The following is a 17,878-nucleotide window of genomic DNA, read 5'->3' as shown; positions in this document are numbered from 1 at the left end:
CCCATTCACTGACTTGGGCAGAGTTCTTAAAAAAAGTAGTATGTAATCATGTAATTAAACTATCATAATGCATATGCAGAGGGGGGCTGAATTAAGGTTGTATGGAAAACCTTAAACTGTGACCTGGCCTAACTTCTGAATGCTTGACTTTACAACTGTGGTGTGTGGGTTTTGTTTTGTTTTGTTTGTTTTTGTTTTTGTTTTAAATGTAGATCTCTTAAGTAATTCCCAGGAGCAGCAACTGCAGGGAAAGTCCTTGCTCTCGAGCTGGCACATGCGTTGTCCGGATGGAATCTGAGGAGAATTTAGCTGCAAAACTCTAAGTCCCTAAGGAGCATTACCAACTGCAGTTTATTTTTTGGAGACTTGAAACTTGGCTGAGTTTTCATGTGGATGGCAAAAGGTACCACCACGCAACACCAGCGTGACTTCCTGGCCAAATGTCAAGTCCCTGCTCCAAAGCACAGAGGCTCTACGGTTTCTCAGCAAAATGGTTGAAAGACTTTTTTAACATGGGCAAAACATATTTTTCCATAATCTTGTTCTCGCAAACAGCTGAACCGTTTTAGTTGAAACTTTCCAAAAAAGCTCAGCCTGAGACAGACACCTGGCATGGGAGATTTCAGCCCGAATGGTTTACTTTTGGCAAAGTTACAAGCCACTAAAAGCCAGGGTTTTATAGGAAGTTCAGACAACCTCCTAAGAATAGGCAGCAATACCACGCCGCCTATAATAACTAATTTGGTATTAAGATTTCTTTTTAATAGGGCAGTCAAGCTCAGGGGCAAGTATGGATGACGGTACAAATAAATAACTACTGATTTTAATAAAAAATCAACGTAGTATAGCTGCAGTGGGTCTTCTACCTGCTTGCAGCTCTGTGCGGCAGACTCAGACCTATCAGTTGCTGGCTCAGGAATATACTTATCTTGCTGAAGCACCATCTGATTTTGTTCTGATTCCACAGCTGCAGGCAGGTTAGTTAGACCTCCCTCTGGCTCAAAAAGTGTTTTTTCTCTGAACTAAAAACAAACCAAAATCTTACATTTCTGGTGCAATTGGGCTTTAATTTGGCTGGATCTGTGCCAGACATTCAGTTTGTGGCGCTCGGGTCACTTAATTCTTGGCCTCCACCAGCATGTGCCCTGGCATGTTGCTTCTCAGTCCCAATATGGTGGACAAACAAGAAAAGAAGCCTGAAGGGAAAAACCTGCTCTTTTTGCACCTCTTCCCAGGGAGACCAGACAGTGAGCTTTGCTGGAATTGTGGCTGAGGGGAAAATGACTTCCCCCTTCCCTCTTGCATGTCTTGATCCATTCCACAAATAAATCACCCAGGCTTCCATCCTCTGAGTCCAGGGAAAGCCGAGCGGAGGAGACAACCTCTCATTTCCAAGAGGACCTTCTCACCTAGACTTTCCTATCCAAGAGGCATCTGGCATTTATAGGGAGAGACTGGTTCTCCCAGTGTAACACCATTTTTCTTTCCCTACAACTAGTTGACAGTCACTGCTGGGGACTGCAATCTTGGACTTTCCATCCTCTACAAAATCCCCAGCAGAGAAGCCCAGGAAGATATCTGAATAGATGGAGAGCTGTCTAGCTGATATTTTATTCACTGGATCTTGGCCAAGTACTTCCAGGGTACTTCACTCCTGTAACAATTTAAAAGGCACACTTTTTTTTTTTTTTTACTCCCATGTACTTGCCCTTGGAAAATCTGTCTTGTCATTTGGTTTGTTGATACTGTATAATGAAGCCTTGAAATAGGGGAAAAACATGAAACATTGTTAGTTTTGGAAGAGCCAGGTTATTGGGTCTTGGGTTTCCTTCTATTCTGTACGGCTAGTTTCCATTTCTGTATTTTCTGCTATTGTTGGAGTTGGTCAGTTTTTTCAGAGGAAACAAATATTTTTCAATTCTCTTTTGTGAGGTTTTTTTTTTTTTCCAGAGAAAATACCATTTTTCTTTTTTCCAGCAGTCCCATTTATAATGTAAAAAGCAACAAAGGTCCTGTGGCACCTTATAGACTAACAGACGTATTGAAGCATAAGCTTTTGTGGGTGAATGCGTCTGACTGCAGCTGTAAAAAGCAACAAACACGGCTACCCCTCTGATAGTTATAATGTAGTTTAGCAGGACCACAGGTTTTCATTGACCACTCTGCCAATGAAAGTGAGAACTTAAATCTTATCCAGGCTGCAGTTGACACTGGTGCTGTAAACAGCCCTGACCTAGCCTGGATTTTTCTGCATATAGGGGGAAGGGATCTTTTCCCCCCCGATTGCGTGCTAAGGAACCCATGCTATATCATGACACCACAGAGTAGTCTATGGTATGCATTTATGACATCGTGTCAGGAAAAACAAAAATTCCGTGTCGCCACTGGTCAGAAAAAGTGATTTTATATAGATAGATAGATAGATCTTTCATAGAGCTGGAAGGGACCTTGAAAGGTCATTGAGTCCAGCCCCCTGCCTTTACTTGCAGGACCAAGTACTGATTTTTGCCCCAGAATCCTAACTGGCCCCATCAAGGATTGAATTTATAACCCTGGGTTTAGCAGGCCAATGCTCAAACCACTGAGCTATCCTTCTCCCTTAGTGGACTGTTCTACTGCACTTTCCTTTACACCCTTTGTACGTTTCAGTGTTGGGAGTCTCTGCTGCTTTTGTCATTAGAAGCAAATAAATCAGTTTTTGTTAAGACGCCTACAGCAATAGATAATTTTCCCCCGTCCCTCTCCCAAAAAATTGCGGCTCTACTTGTAATTGGCCAGATACCCACAGTATTTTGCTGTCTTAGGGCCTGATCCTAAGCCTACTGAGGCCATTGTCAGTCTTTCCATTGACTTTGATGGGCTTTAGATCAGGCCGCCAATGACCAAAGCTTAGCTGATAAATCCAAACTTCACAATATACTTGCCTCATAAACCATCCCTTATGCCAGAATTCCCTAAGTACTTTACAAGATCCTGGGCAAGATCTGTGTCCGAAACAATAGATTGAAAAACTAAATTTTTTTTTTTTGGTTTAAAAACATTATATAATCAACTGAGTTTGCCTCTTTTTCTTTTTTTTTTCTTCTTTTTTTTTTGGGGGGGGGGAGGGGTGGGGCTGTATGCAAAGTGTCTCCAAAATAAGGGCCTAATCCTGTGAGATGATGTGTGCCTTCAGAACTCATTCAGGACTTCACTAGATCAGGACCTAAAGATTAAAAACAACTGGAAGCACCTGCTTCCTAGGTGCTCTAGACTAGCAGTTTTGCTTTAAGTCAATAAAGCACTACCAAACCCCCTCCACCAACCCCTCTGCGTAATATTTGACAGGAAGCCAACGTAACTCCCTCGAAACTGAGGTGGCATGCCTGAGTCAGCTTAGTATGAGCTAAGAATCTGGCACAAGTGTGAAGGCTGAAAGAGGCTCTCAGGAAAGCTATATGCTGCTAAATGTGGCATGTTTGAACACGAGACTGACATCATTATGAGTTCATAGTCACCAAAGAACAAAGTATCAGCCACAAATTGGACTGACCTAATTTTAAGTCACTTCTGAAAACTTATTAGTACAGCATGAAGCTTTTGTAAGCTGCTTATTTCCATCTTCGCCTCTTGATTAAGCAACAAGTCATCCATTTCTCAGAGAACTTTCTAGTTTCTTTTCATAGGTTTCCCTCCTCGACTCTTTCTATTTTGGCCTCATGCTCCAGATGGAAGACATGATTAGAATGACCACTTGTGGCATACTTGATATTCCAGGATCAGTCTCTAAGAAGTAGAGACTGGAGGTCAGGGCCGGCTCCAGGGTTTTGGCTGCCCCAAACAGCCAAACAAAAGCCGTGATCACAATCTGCGGCGGCAATTCGGCGGGAGGTCCTTCGCTCCGAGCATGAGTGAGGGACCGTCTGCCGAATTGCCGCCGAACAGCTGGACGTGCTGCTTGGTAAGTTGGTGCCTGGAGCCGGCCTGGCTGGAGGTATAACAGAAGACATATGCCACTCATACATGCCTATCGGCTTCTTAGAGTGTAACTAGAAATCTTTATTTAAAAAAAAAAGGGGGGGGGTGTAAAATACTCCCACCTTTTGTGAAACATATTTCAGTCAAACTTTTCTTGAATCACATTGTCAAAGAAGCTCTTTATCTTCTTACGGTTTGTAATAACTCCTCTGGAAACTCAACTCTGAAATGTTTCTGTCCTAAATTTTGTTTCCCTTCATCATAACTATACATGTTGATAAATACACTTAAATTTTGGCACTGGTATTCTGGGATCTTTCTTTATGAAACTGCTTTGGGGTTTTGTTTGCTTTTGTTTTTTAACTTCTAAAAAGCACACTCTTCCCAGGATGTTCAGGTCATGTATGATCAAGTTAATAAAACACAAAGGTATTTTTGAGGTAGCTTTAGAGAAAGTGAAAAACTTGCCACTGGTGGTGAACAACCAATCCTTCCCCGATTTGCTAATTGCCTGCTAAGTGGCTGGGCCTGGCAGTTTAGGGTGAGCTTTTCAAAAGTGTTTTGCATTGGCCTTACTCTGCTTCCATGGAAGTTAACATTAACTTTTTTTTTCTTTCACTATTTTATTTGTTCTTGTAGAAGTAAGACCTTGAACTACTAATTATAGCATAGAACTATTACTTTTTTGTATTCTCATTGCACCGAGGAGCATGAATCAATGGATCAGGGCTAGTATGAAGTCCAGTGCTTCATTTGTCATTGAGAACAAATGCTCAACAAAATAACAGCTGCTGACCTACAATTGCTATTTAAAGGGATCTGTAAAATCATTCATTGTGTAGCTGGAGGAATCTGAGTAAATGTAATTAAATCCAATGCTTTTGTTTTTAAATTCTTTTGTGTATATCTATTTTATAAATGTGTAGACATTTATAGGCGCACTTCAGACAATGAGTATGTCATGTAAATAATAGCCCATGTTGTTCCCTGCATCTTCAAAACTCTGTGGCAACATTCTTGTGCTATCTGCTGCAAATTTATATAATCCCTGTGGGTAATAGATGCTCTAGAAAACACTACATTTGAAAATATTAAATGCTTCCAAACTGAAAGCATAGTAAGGGAGCCCAGCAATATTTTGTAGGGGGAAATTGTGTGGTTATGGCATTCTTCTGTATGTATCTGCTACTATATATCAGAGGTTCTGAAACTGGGAGTTGGGACCCCTCAAGGGGTCATGAAGTTATTATGTGGGGGGCGTGAGCTGTCAGCCTCCATCCCAAACCCTGCTTTGCCTCCAGCATTTATAATGGTGTTAAATATATTTAAGAGTGTTTTTAATTTATGTGGGGGGGTCACACTCAGAGGCTTGCTAAATGAAAGGTGTCACCAGTACAAAAGTTTGAGAATCACTGATATATATATATCAGTGATTCTCAATTTGTATTTTTTGATAAATTAAAGGATAATAGCAATGCTTGTTTTAAAGCATTGTTTTAAAGTTGTTACTTTCCCACAATCGGGAAAGCTTTTAAAAAAAAATATTGGGGGGGGGGGCGAAGGGGTCAGACAATAAAAAAAGCATGACAAATGTTTCCTGACAGTAGATGTTAAGATTCAAAAAGTTAAAGCTTTATGACAATTTGTTTTAATGGTTAACGTCACATGTCAATATACAAAGTGAATATCCTTTAAAGCAAACTCTAAGTTCTTAAGCAGCATTTTTCTTTCTTTGATAACAGAAATTTACAGATAGGCAATGGAAATATTTTGTCTGTGCATGCCCAGTGAAATAACCAATAAATGTCCGTAGATGTTTAAAAAAATGTAATCCTTGCAAGCCTATATATATATATATGGTGCCATAGAGAGGTGCAGATAGGGCACATAAAGCAGAAGTCATATGGCTGGAAACAGTAAACCCCTAAAAATTAAATACAAATTCTGTGTTTTAGCATTCCGACTACCTGATTGACCTGCCCATTGTGCCATGTGCTCCAGCAAGGTAAATACTGTTGTGGCTTTGAGACTACTGCTAAACTTGAACCCTAAATGCAATACCAAATAAGCTCCTAGCACCTTTCATACAAGCATCTCCAAGCACATTACAATAAGTACCTGCTGTGTGCTGTCACAGCCCTCTGTATGTCCAATAATAGAAAAATCTGTTAGTACAATGTCATTCAAATGACAAATTGGAAGTAAATGGCTGATGGGAACAAGAAGCATCCCTACAAATGATATGCATGGGGCTAAACTTGCCAGGAAAATGTTTTCAGTTCTGATTTTTCTGAATTATCCTCTCAGATGTAAGTGTGTGTTGGTAGAAGGGGGAATGATAGGAGTTTGGCCCCTAATCTTGGATCTGAAGACCCTCATGTAGACTCTCTCTGCATTGCAGGGGTGAAAGTTAAAATTGATCTCTTACTGGTACAGGGGCTGGTGACCTGGGCAGAAGGGGCGGGACTGGGGGTCAGCGTCCGCCCCAGCCAGCCCTTCCGCGCTGCCTGGCCCACGCCGCCTGGGGCTCCAGCAGCGATTTAAAGGGCCCAGGGCTCCAGCTGCTGCTGCAGTAGCAGCGGCCGGAGCCCCGGGCCCTTTTAAATCACTGGCCCCGGGGCAGCTGCTCCCGTTGCTGGCTGCGGGGGGGTGGGGAGGGCAAAAGAGGCAACAATGTTAAAGCCTTTGCCGTGGCAGCGCTTTAACGTTGCTCCCCCTTCTGCACCCCCCCCCCGCCCCAATTGGCAGCCCTGCTGCTAGGGACCCAGCAGGGCCACCGACGGGGGGCACAAAAGGGACAGTGACATTAAAGTGCTGCCACAGCAGTGCTTTAAAGTCAGCTGTACGGGCCGGTACTGGCGGCCACTTTTTACTGGTACTCCGTACCAGCCCATACCGCATTACTTTCACCCCTGCTGCATTGCCTCCTAGCTCCCAAGAAAATCATGCTTCAGTGACTTCTTACGCTCTCTCCATCCGTTGGTGCTCCCCAAACACCTTTTGCTTGGGGGTTTTGTATAATAGAATTGAGACAATAAGAAGCAGCTTCATTTCTTTGCTTGATAGGGATGGGCTTAAGCACATGCTGAAGTGCAATTGCTGGACCCAAAATATCCCTTCAGATCACAATGGTGCATATTGGATACAGACATCTTGCAGCAGCATTGCTCTAGGTGCTCCGTTAACAGAGGACTTCCCCTGGGCTCTTCCTAACACTTAGGCTTTGTCTACACTAGCACTTTTGTTGGTAAAATTTTTGTCGGTCAGGGGTAGGGACACCCCAACTGACATAAGTTACGCTGACAGAAGCGCGGTGTGCACAGAGCTCTGTCAGTGGGAGACACTTTCCCGCCATCATAGCTACTGCCGCTCGTTGGGAATGGTTTAATTATGCTGTGGGAGAACTCTCTCCTGTTGGCATAGAGTAGGTACATGAGAGATCGTATAACAGCACAGCTGCATTGGTACAGCTGTGCCGCTGTAAGCTCTCTAGCATAGACACAGCCTTTGCCTCAATTTAAAAAAAATTACACAAGTCTTCATTTGGGGGTAGACTTGTGCAGTGTCTTGAACTTGTTTGACAATAAGATGTAACTTAGCTATTAAATATATCTGAAATGTTACTTGTGGTAATAAGATTGGTGTGTGGGGTGTTTGTTTTTTGTTTTGTTTTTTGTTTTGTTTTGTTTTTTAAATACGTTTTTGGGTGCCGTTCCTGAGAGCTGACTAGACACGTGCAATACTGTGTTTCCAAACAAAGCAGGAAGAAGCAAGCCATTAAAGCTGACCTAACATTTAAAAAAATCCCTGTAGCTTTTTCTCATGCCCTGGTGTGAATGAGTTGAACATTTGTTGCCCTCTGAGAACTAGTGTCACTTCCTCAAATGGGTGAAAACTCATAGAAATTAACCCACCATTTACCACAGTGACGGCGTTTAATGCATTTTTCAGTTTTTAAATGAGGCCCGCTCCTCTTGTGAAGGTGATATTTTGTTTAGAACTATATTTAATTCCTGAAAAGTCATCCCCCCCCCCCCCCAAAGAGTTATTCTGTTTCTCTTCCACAATAAAAGCACCATTATGCGTTCTAGGCTCCTTGGTGAAGAGTTCAGCACTATCCTTCCACTTGCTCCCTGAAGTGGCCACAGAAAAGGATACTTACTTTTGCTGGATCATTACTGGGGCTTGCTGCTGATTCGCTCTCTCCCAAAACATCCATCATTACACTTGCCTACAAGGTGTTTTTTTAAGAAAGCTAATCACAACCCCCTTTTACTATACCTGCGATCCTAATCTTAAAGGGGGGGAGACATTATCTAAATCCTCAGGGGTCATGCTGGATAAGACAGACTAGTGAAAGAGGTGTTGTACTGGAAATACTGTACTTAAGTTTTTACTCTAGCATTCCTCCTCAGTCCATTGGCTTTTGTTTTTAACTTGTTCCCTTGTAAAGAAGTTACATAAAACCACTATTTACATTGGTCTACCCAATTAGGGTGGTTCTTGTGGAGCAATTGTATGCAATTTGATTGTATTGCTTCTATATTAAAACCTTGAATGAATTGGAATTGCCCCCATACTGTAAATGAGTGTGTGGGCTATGCTGCTTAGACACACAGGGGTTACTGAAATGTAAAGAGCTCAGAGCCATTGCTAGCGCTACAGAGTAGTTGGTAACTCTAGTCTTTATTCGTGCATTTTAGGTTTTTGAATCATATGCTAAAATTTTGAGATGATAAACCACAGTGTTACATTTTTGGAATGTATGTGGCCAGTCTCCACATCCTGTGGGATCCCATAAATAAGACTCTTACGTATTCTATGTAGGGTTTATAACGGGAAAGAGGCAACTACCATCGACCTCCCAATTTGGATATTTGAGGGTAACTGTAAATCCTTAAATCCTCCCTACATCCTGTAACTTAGGTCTTGAAAGCATTGTCTTGAGAGGAGGATTGTGTAGAATCAGACAGATGAGTCTTTAGCTGGAGCAGAATGACCCAGCCTTAACAGACTATATCAGACCCTTACGAGGCAGAGGATTAAACCTACATGGACCAAGACAAAAGATGACAGAGCTCATTGGCAAGAGGCAGTGCCCCTCTAGCTGCGAGAGGAGGAAAGGGTGCTGGGATTCCTACAAGGATGCTGTCCCAGAACCATGCTAGAAGGCTTGGTGTCTCACATCAGCTTTTAGTTAGTGAGTGACACATTTGAAGCCGCACCATTCAACCCTAGTGGCTGCTAAGAGGGAGAGGCGCATTCGGTCTCTTTTTGTTACAAGATTGAGCAGTTTGGGAAAGCTCTGAGTAGCTGCAGGGTAGAAAATACCCACATTTTTGATGCAAGATACAAGCAGAATGTAATACAGTAGAACCTCCGAGTTATGAACACCTCGGGAATGGAGGTTGTTCGTAACTCTGAAATGTTCATAACTCAAGAAAACCTTCTGGTTGTTCTTTCAAAAGTTTACAACTGAACATTGACTTAATACAGCCTTTGAAACTTTACTCTGCAGAAGAAAAATGCTGCCTTTTTTTGTCTCTGTTGCTGCCTGATTTTGTATTTCCGGTTCCAAATATGATGTGTGGTTGACTGGTCAGTTCATAAATCTAGTGGTGTTCATAACTCTGAGGTTCTACTGTATTAATAATAATTTTAAAAGGCTTGACGGCTTTTCTTATATATCATAAATAAGCAAAATAGTAAGTTTATTTTTTTTTTAGTCACCTTTATTTACTGTGTATTAACTTTTCTAGGGTCAGCAGAAAAATCCCTCTTTGTCCCAATGAACAAAAACTATTGTTTACGTGTGAATAGCTGAAGTTCGCATTTTATATTCGGGGATCTCTCTCACATTTTGCTTAATTATAATATAGCATCCTCCTCTCCCTCCCCCTCACAACAGGCTAAAGAGGAGAATAAAATGCTTCCGAAAATTACAGGAAATGTCTGTTCCTGCAACAACGCTGCCAGGGAATTTCCAAGCGTACTTAAGTGTGGTTATGAACATTGCCGGGGCCCAAGCAGTCTCGAGTCATGAGTAATTCCTATTCTAAACATGTTTTACTGGAAGGCGGTAAAGTGCTTTGAAATTGCTAAGTGTGTCTGTTTGGTTTTTTTTATCTGGTCTTCAGCAGAGTGAATGTTGTCTAGTTGTAGAGTGATATGCTGGAATTCAAGAGTTCTGTGTTCCATTGTATATGCCTGGCTAGGATACTTAGCTTCTCTTTGCCTCATTTAGGGTGACCAGATGTCCCGATTTTTTTTTTTTTTTTTTTTTTTTTTTTTATAGGGACAGTCCCGATATTTAGGCTTTTTCTTATGTAGGCTATTTACCACCCCCCACCCCGTCCCGATTTTTCACACTTGCTAGCTGGTCACTCTAGCCTCATTGTCCCATGTGTAAAATGGGGAGAATGCTAATCTAGCTCTGCATGGTGCTGGTTAGGTTTAATAATTGTTTGTGGGGACTTTGAGGCCCATGGATGAAAAACGCTGTGTATGTGCTGAGTGTTACTACACTATTATGATGGTTATCTGAGGCATTGTGGGGGAATTTGCACAAGAGGGACTAAGTCAAGACTTTGGCAACCACACACCATGGCAAAAGGTGTACTGGGACTATTCCAATACTGACTCTAAGAAGTTTTCTCTAAGCAAAACCAAAGGTGTGTTAAGCACTAGGAACAATTGTTAATAGGCTGTTTCCAGCCAAATGCTGAACAAAGACCTTTCACTTCTCTTGCCTCTGTCCCTACCCCGCTGCCTTCTATTGGGATCCCACGTGGTGGGGAAGAGCGGGGAGCAAAGGGAAGAGATTTGCAGGTTTAATTCCTGTGTGGGCTTCAAAGGAGCTCTGCTAGAGAGAGCAGGTGTGAGGACATGTTGAATTGGCACAACACTGAATAGATTATCTTGTGCTGTTGCTCTTGGTGTGTGCTGTCCTTCTTTCTCTTCCCCCCCCCCCAATCCCCTTTCTCTATTACACACCTGTATGTGCATGCAAGTGTTGCATCCTTAGCCTGGAACTCTGGAGGAGTTTCTGCCACCGGGGAACCTCTGCTGGCATAAACTTAGCTGTTGGTGGCTAACATACTTTTATAAAACTTACCTACCCAGGGCTCCTGGGGACAAACTACCTGCTAACAAAACAAGTTAGAGGTTGTGGGTATTGTTTTACTGTATCATGTGCAAACATGCCATATTTTGCAAAGATTTGAATGCCTGTTAACACAAAAAAGTGGAGAGGCCGTTCCTGCAGGTCCTTCCAATGCAAGATGGCATTAATTTTGAGAGAATCTATAGCATCTTTCAGAATGAACTCTGCCCTCTTTTGTGATGACTCCTTATGGTTTTGTTAGATTGTATATGCTACATTGTTGAGAACCACTTCTGGATTTCATAATAAGGCAATATTTGGCAATGGTTTGTTATGACAATTAAGTAGAGTTGCCAACTGTAGATAGTGATTTTTGTTTTGTTTAGCTTCCTAGGATCTATTGAGTGTGGAATGAGCATTAGTGTCTTTATTTTTACTTCGTTATGATCCTTACTTCCACTTAATTATCTTGCAATAACCACAGGTACTTGTAGAGTTTATACAGAAATTAGTACATATGCTTTAAACTCTGAATAAGTTAAATATTGGTTCTAGGCAGTTTCCGCTATTGGACTAAGTTGCAACGTGATGGAATTGGGAGCAGTTAGTTACCATTTCATATTCACGTGTAGCCAAAAGACTGTCAGCTAACTTTTTATTAATAGACACTAAACATGCACCTCTGCGGACCCTTGTAAATGTTTATATGAGATGCAGTTGTACAGGTCTGAATTTAAGAACCCAGCAGGAAGGGGGTCAGCCCAGTGTTCATAAAGCATTATATCTGCTTTAATGTCCAGCTTTTCATTGTAGTCAAAAGCTAAGACGTTTGTCTCTAGAGAATAGCAGTTGAAACCCCCCCACGTTCTCTTCCATTTTAATGGGAAAATTTTCATGATCTACAGCAAGTTGTGGGGAGGGAGTACTGCAAATTAATGTGTTTGCTTTTGACTTTTTTTTTTTTTTTTAAGGCTTTACTTTGTTTTATGTTTTAGGTACTTACTCCCTCACCCTACACATCATTGAGAAGAATCCCACCTGGCCAATGTAGAAATTGTCTTAGATTTGGGTAATCGTTGGCAATTGCAACTGCGAATTGATAATGTTCATACCACCTCTTGACTTCTTACATTCCTTTATACTTTCATAAATTACATTGCCAGGTGAAAGTGAACTAGCTCCCAGGTACCTTTGGTATCTAGAATGAGGTGAATTTTGAACGTTCTTATGTTAAAGATCATATTGGGCTAGTGAACTTCTAAAATAAGTTCTAGTCTTTGCTGGTTGTCTGCAGTTCCCTGAAGATGGGAAGCTTAAAAATTTGTACTCTGACATTTGGCGTTGAAGCAGATTAGATAAGCTGCCAGTGCAAATGACACATGCTCTCACCCAACAATGAGAAATGTTTCCATCTGGAAACAACTTATTGCTTGGGTGGATGTGGGGAGGGAGGCCAAGAAATAAACTGGGTGTGCGAGCTGCGGATTATTGAGCGAAGCACTATATCAGCAACATTCTTCAGCGTTTCCCATGACTTCATACTCTAGCAATCAGGTTTCTCTGCTATAATAAACATTGTAAATAAGCCTAATTGATCTTTGGAATGAAATAAACAGCTTGACTTCTCAACAAGAGCAAGTGATAATCATCAATTAAGGCCACTCTGAGTTGGTATAAGTGCATTAGGAGGCCTCTCAATAACATTACACGTGGATTGAGAGATAAATAGGACAGTAACAACCAGTTGTTGAGAAGCACACTTTGTCACTTGTGAACATTGTTTTAAATGACACTTGTATAGTGCGCAATATCCCACCGTTGCTTAAAAGTAAACCCCACCCATCTTGCTTAGCTCAGCTGTCTGAATCTGCTGGTCGTGAAAAGCACTTCAATGCAGAAATCAAATGAGACCTGTATTTTGAAAATAAAGGGCAAGACTTTGCAGACTATAGATCGCAAGGTGATCTGAGTGTGAATCTGAGCGAAACTTTTCAGCTGATCCAGGTCAAATGAAACAGTTCACAAATTCGTGTCACTTGTGACAATTGGTTTGGTCAAAACGAAAAAAGAAAACATTCAGAACTGTTAGTGTCAAAACGAACCACTATCAAAGCTTTTGTTTTTTTATTCCCCCTCCGCGCCCCCCCCCCCCCGGCTAGGGGATTTATGCGCTATTTACAAAATGTAGGAAATGGTAGTGGTGGAGGTGAGGTACCCCCCCTTTTACTAAACAGCCCTGTGATTATGGCATTCACCTGGATGGGGGAAAACTGGGCTCAAGTCCCTGCTCCAGCTATTCTGAGGTGAGTCCCTCTTAGTCTCTCCCGCTGAAGCTGTTCTACTCTTTAAAAAAATACATAAATATTAATTGGAGCAGAGACTGGAACCTGGGTGTCCAGTACTCCATGTACTCTATACAAAGCGGAAGGAACAGCTTCAACAGGAGAGAGGGAGCAAGCCTCACCCCAGAATAAATGAGAATTTCAAAAAGCTTCAGTTTGATCCACACCAATTTGTGTTCCAATTTCTGAAGTTGCCAGTGAACCCAAAAAATCAGCTCTACACAGGAAAAGGCACTTTGCATTGTTAAGGCCTAAATACTTTTAAAAAAAATCTAGTGCCAGGTCTAAGGGTTGTTTCCAGTTAGTGCTGATAAGGCATGCTTTCTGAAAAATGACATTGTTTGGGGCTTCAGACAGCAGCGTATGAGACTAACTACATTTCCAATAAATAAACAAAATAAAAAATAGATTGTAAGAGGTCTTTTTAAATGTTTCTATTCTGCTTTCTATATCGATCCAAAAATTTGGACGAGAACTTCATTAATCACTGATGTGATGCTCTAGAATATGATCATTTATTGGCAGTAGAGTCGGGAATAAAAACTATAATTTTAAAATATAAATTTCAGATATGTTCTACAGGTTTATTTGTGCAAAGGAGGTCTTTTCCTCCATCCCGGTCTAAGCTAGGCAGAACAAAATTTATCCAAAACTCATTTAAAACTACTAATCACAACTACTAGCAATTACTGATCAAATAGCATGAAGAACAATTTGCTGAGCAATGATGCATTGACGGAAAACTGTCTCTAATGCATGTTTGCAATGAATTGCACTTCCCTCTATCATAAACAAGCATTCTGTTTATCAGGTAATCAAAAATGCATGCTACCTGCATTAGAGTTGGGCAAACATCCTGGGTTTCACTGCAAAATCAGCCAAAAGGGGGAAGTATTAATTAAAAAAAAAAAAACCTAAATAAAATGCACAGGGTCAAATTTTCACTTATAGGCACCCTCTGTTCATACAAACCATACCACTTTAGTAAGACAGAGACAATAATGCACTTGCATTCTGGCTCTAGATGGTTACAGACATGAATTGCAGATAGACTGGAGGAAGGGCAGGCAGGAGCATGTGGTTGAGCACAGAGATAAAACTTTCACAAGTGCCTAATTCTTGAAAATAGTACTTTGGTTCTGTGGGCCTGAGATGCTTTTGAAAATTTTTACTTGAGGTCCTCTCTATTTCATTGTCTTCCTCACTGCTCTTTACCATTAGACCAATTTAGAATGCCCTAGTGGGGTAGTGTAAAACCTATTTTTTTTCCCCATGCTCTGTGTTGATCTTAAATCTTAAGTTGTCCTGTTGTATTCATTCTCTCTGAAGCATCTGGCACTGGCCACTGTCCGAGACAGGATACTTAGATGGACCATTAGTCTGTCCCAGTATGGCTGTTTTTGTGCTCTTAAGAGGTGAGTCTGAGTAACAATGGTGCTGCTTGGGTCATCTGCAGTTATTGAACCCAGGGTCTGTAGGTGTAAAAACATGAGCATGAGTCTATGGGTTCATCTACACTGCAGTATGGACATTGTGGCTCCAGCAGAGACTTGGGCTAGCCCACACAAACTCAGATTGGGGAGTTGGATGGGCTTGAGACCCCAACCTGTCTCCTGAGCCACAATGCCCATGCTGCTGCTGTTTTTAGTGCTGTAGCTCCCATTGGAGCTAGTACGAGTTTGTCTATCCAAGCTGGGAGGCTCACTTTCCTGCTGCAGTATAGACATCCCTTCTGCGTGGTCTAGGCCAGGGGTGGGCAAACTTTTTGGCCTGAGGGCCACATCAGGGTTCCGAAAATGTATGGAGGGCCGGTGTAGTGTATTGTATTTGCTCCCTGTAGGAATGTGCTACTTATGGTGTACTACTTACAGCTGCCAGTCCTGGTGCTCTGAGCGGCATGGTAAAGGGGTGGGGAGTGGGTGTGGGAGAGTTGCGGGCGGTCAGGGGACAGGGATCGGGGGGCAGTTGGATGGGGTGGAGGTTCGGGGGGGAGGCAGTCAGGGGATGGGGGCGTTGGACAGGGGTCAGGGAGCAGGGGGTATTGGATAGGGGGTGGGATCCTGTGGGGGAACCGGGGGGTCCTGGTCAGGGAACAAGGAGCGGGGGGGGAGGGGGTTGGATGGGTCGGGAGTCAGGCGGCGGGAAGTGGGAGGAGGTGGATAGGGGGCAGGGGCCAGGTTGTTTGGGGAGGCACATCCTTCCCTCCTCACATGTAGTGTACTAAATTGCTCCTCGTAGGAATGTGCTACTTACGGTGTACTATTTACAGCTGCCAGTCCTGGTGCTCCATATGTAGCACATTCCTACTGGGAGCAATTTAATACGCTACACCCTGGCAGCTCTTGCAGCCATGCTGCCCGGAAGGAATTCGCAGCCCAGAGCACTGATGGCACGGCGAGCTGAGGCTGTGGGGGAGGGGCTGGGGACAGCCTCCACAGCCGGAAGTTCAAGGGCCAGGCAGGACGGTCCCCCTGGCTGGATGTGGCCTGCAAGCCGTAGTTTGCCCACCTTTGGTCTAGGTACTAGGGAGGAAATGGAGAACCACAACTTGTTAGCATGAGTTACGTACGTGACATACAGACTTTCTGTTATTTTACGCAGCTGGCCTATAGAGTTAATAGGTTTGGTCTTGCATTATTGATTGAAGTTGATGGGGGTGTCCCCACAGGACTTCACTGTGAGCAGGATCCATTATGCCCCATTTCTCACTGTAAATTATCCATCCCTCCCCTACATACATATAGCTTCTCACTACTGGTAGGTAACAATTAGATCTAGCTGTTTACTGTTGTTCTGTTGGTCTTGAATTGCAATAAGAAGAACAGGAGTACTTGTGGCACCTTAGAGACTAACAAATTTATTAGAGCATAAGCTTTTGTGGACTACAGCCCACTTCTTCGGATGCATAGCTTATGCTCTAATAAATTTGTTAGTCTCTAAGGTGCCACAAGTACTCCTGTTCTTCTTTTTGCGGATACAGACTAACACGGCTGTTACTCTGAAACCTTGAATTGCAATATAGCTCCAACTGTATGGGTAATAGACTCCTTTCCAGAACAATTTTGTTTCCCTTTTTTTGTGGTCAGTGTGGGGAGACCTCTAGTTGGTAAATGGCCCATAATTTGAAACTTGATTCTGATGCAGTTTTGCTTAAACAGCAAAGGTTTTTGCCTTGAGAATGTCTTGTTCAGTCTCCAGATAATCTCTTTAGAATGCTATTGATCACGTGGGTAGAAGAGAACTTGTAAAACAGGTTGCAGAAAGTAGAATTTATCCTATGACCTATAGATGCTTGACCTCTGCCCATATATTATTTTGTTTGGGTCCATGACCAAGACTAAACCTCAGATTTTTTTTTTTTTTTAATCTTTTTGCAAACAGCAACAGGAGAAAATCCACTCTTTTTTTTTAAGACCATCATTTTGAAATGTCTTCCTTACACAGTTCTACCACATGAGCAATTTTGGGGGTGGGGTTTGGGTATCTGATGTGATGTACTTTAAGCAGCTTTGCTTTGTGTGTGGGTTTGGGGTTTTTTCAGGAAATGAGTACCAGCATTCTGAAAGTTGAGTCTCTCTCACGTGGGGTGCCTACATTTTCAGATCTCCTCAGAGTAATACAGAAGCTTTAGTACCAACATTTCAGTGGAACCTTGTCACTTCAGTAAAGAGGTATCGTTTAGAGCCGGCAGCACGGCAGTACCTGGTATAGCAGGCATCACTGAAGTAGTAAAGGTTTCAGAGTGGTAGCTGTATTAGTGTGTATCAGCAAAAAGAACAAGGAGTACTTGTGGCACCTTAGACACTAACAAATCTATTTAAGCATAAGCTTTCGTGGGCTAAAACCCACTTCATCGGATGCATGCAGTGGAAAATACTTCCTAGTTCTTTTGCTGAAGTAGTAAACTAATTATTATTAACATGAGTAGTGTTCAGGTAGTGCCATTGCTATGCAACAAACCCAGGTTCAATTTACGTACTTTACTACCTATGCTGGAAATGCTGTGGAGATCACAAGATCAGTCCTTACAGTACTCGCTTCTCCTCGCTTAAAGAATCAGCTGAAATCAAAAGGAGCACTTTTTTAAAAGGAATCCACTTTGGCCAGAATAGTTGTTTTAATTTGGGGCCTTTGAGAGAGGCTGAGATTTTGTGAATGGGTATACATTTTAGGGGAGGAAAGAAACTTCACAACTCTGACTCAAAGAATTCTTCTAGAAAGTGGTAGAAGTTAATCTGAAGTGTTTTAAAATGCAGTATTAAAAACTGGAGTACTTTGGTTGCAAAGACCAGCACTAGAAAGTTAGATGTCAGATTTACAATTGTCTGTGCAACCTTAATTCTGCCTCCTTGTGCATTCAACCTGCTCACGGAATGAGGGAAGGGTTCTATGGGGAGGGGTGAATGATATGTGATCATGGAATTGAAAACCTGAGTCGTACATATGCTGAAGGGCTGCAAATTTAGGTTACATGGGC

The 17,878-nt window shown here is 42.2% G+C and overlaps 1 protein-coding gene across 4 annotated transcripts in view; it reads left to right on the top strand.

The window, feature by feature from the left end:
- DUSP16 (dual specificity phosphatase 16) overlaps window positions 1-17,878 on the top strand; it is a 98,138-nt gene that overhangs the window by 27,949 nt on the left and 52,311 nt on the right. The window contains exon 3 of one of the 4 annotated variants that reach the window (XM_034784416.1): window positions 5,913-5,962. The exons of the other annotated variants lie outside the window; for them this stretch is intronic. The gene's annotated coding sequence lies outside the window, so the exon portion shown is untranslated. The remainder of the gene's footprint in view (window positions 1-5,912; window positions 5,963-17,878) is intronic. 4 annotated transcript variants of the gene reach the window in all.

Source organism: Trachemys scripta, chromosome 1, assembly GCF_013100865.1.
Source record: "Trachemys scripta elegans isolate TJP31775 chromosome 1, CAS_Tse_1.0, whole genome shotgun sequence".
In the NCBI taxonomy this organism is placed as follows: Eukaryota; Metazoa; Chordata; order Testudines; family Emydidae; genus Trachemys; species Trachemys scripta.
The sequence above is the reverse complement of the archived record's forward strand: the minus strand, read 5'-3'. Positions and strand labels throughout refer to the sequence as shown.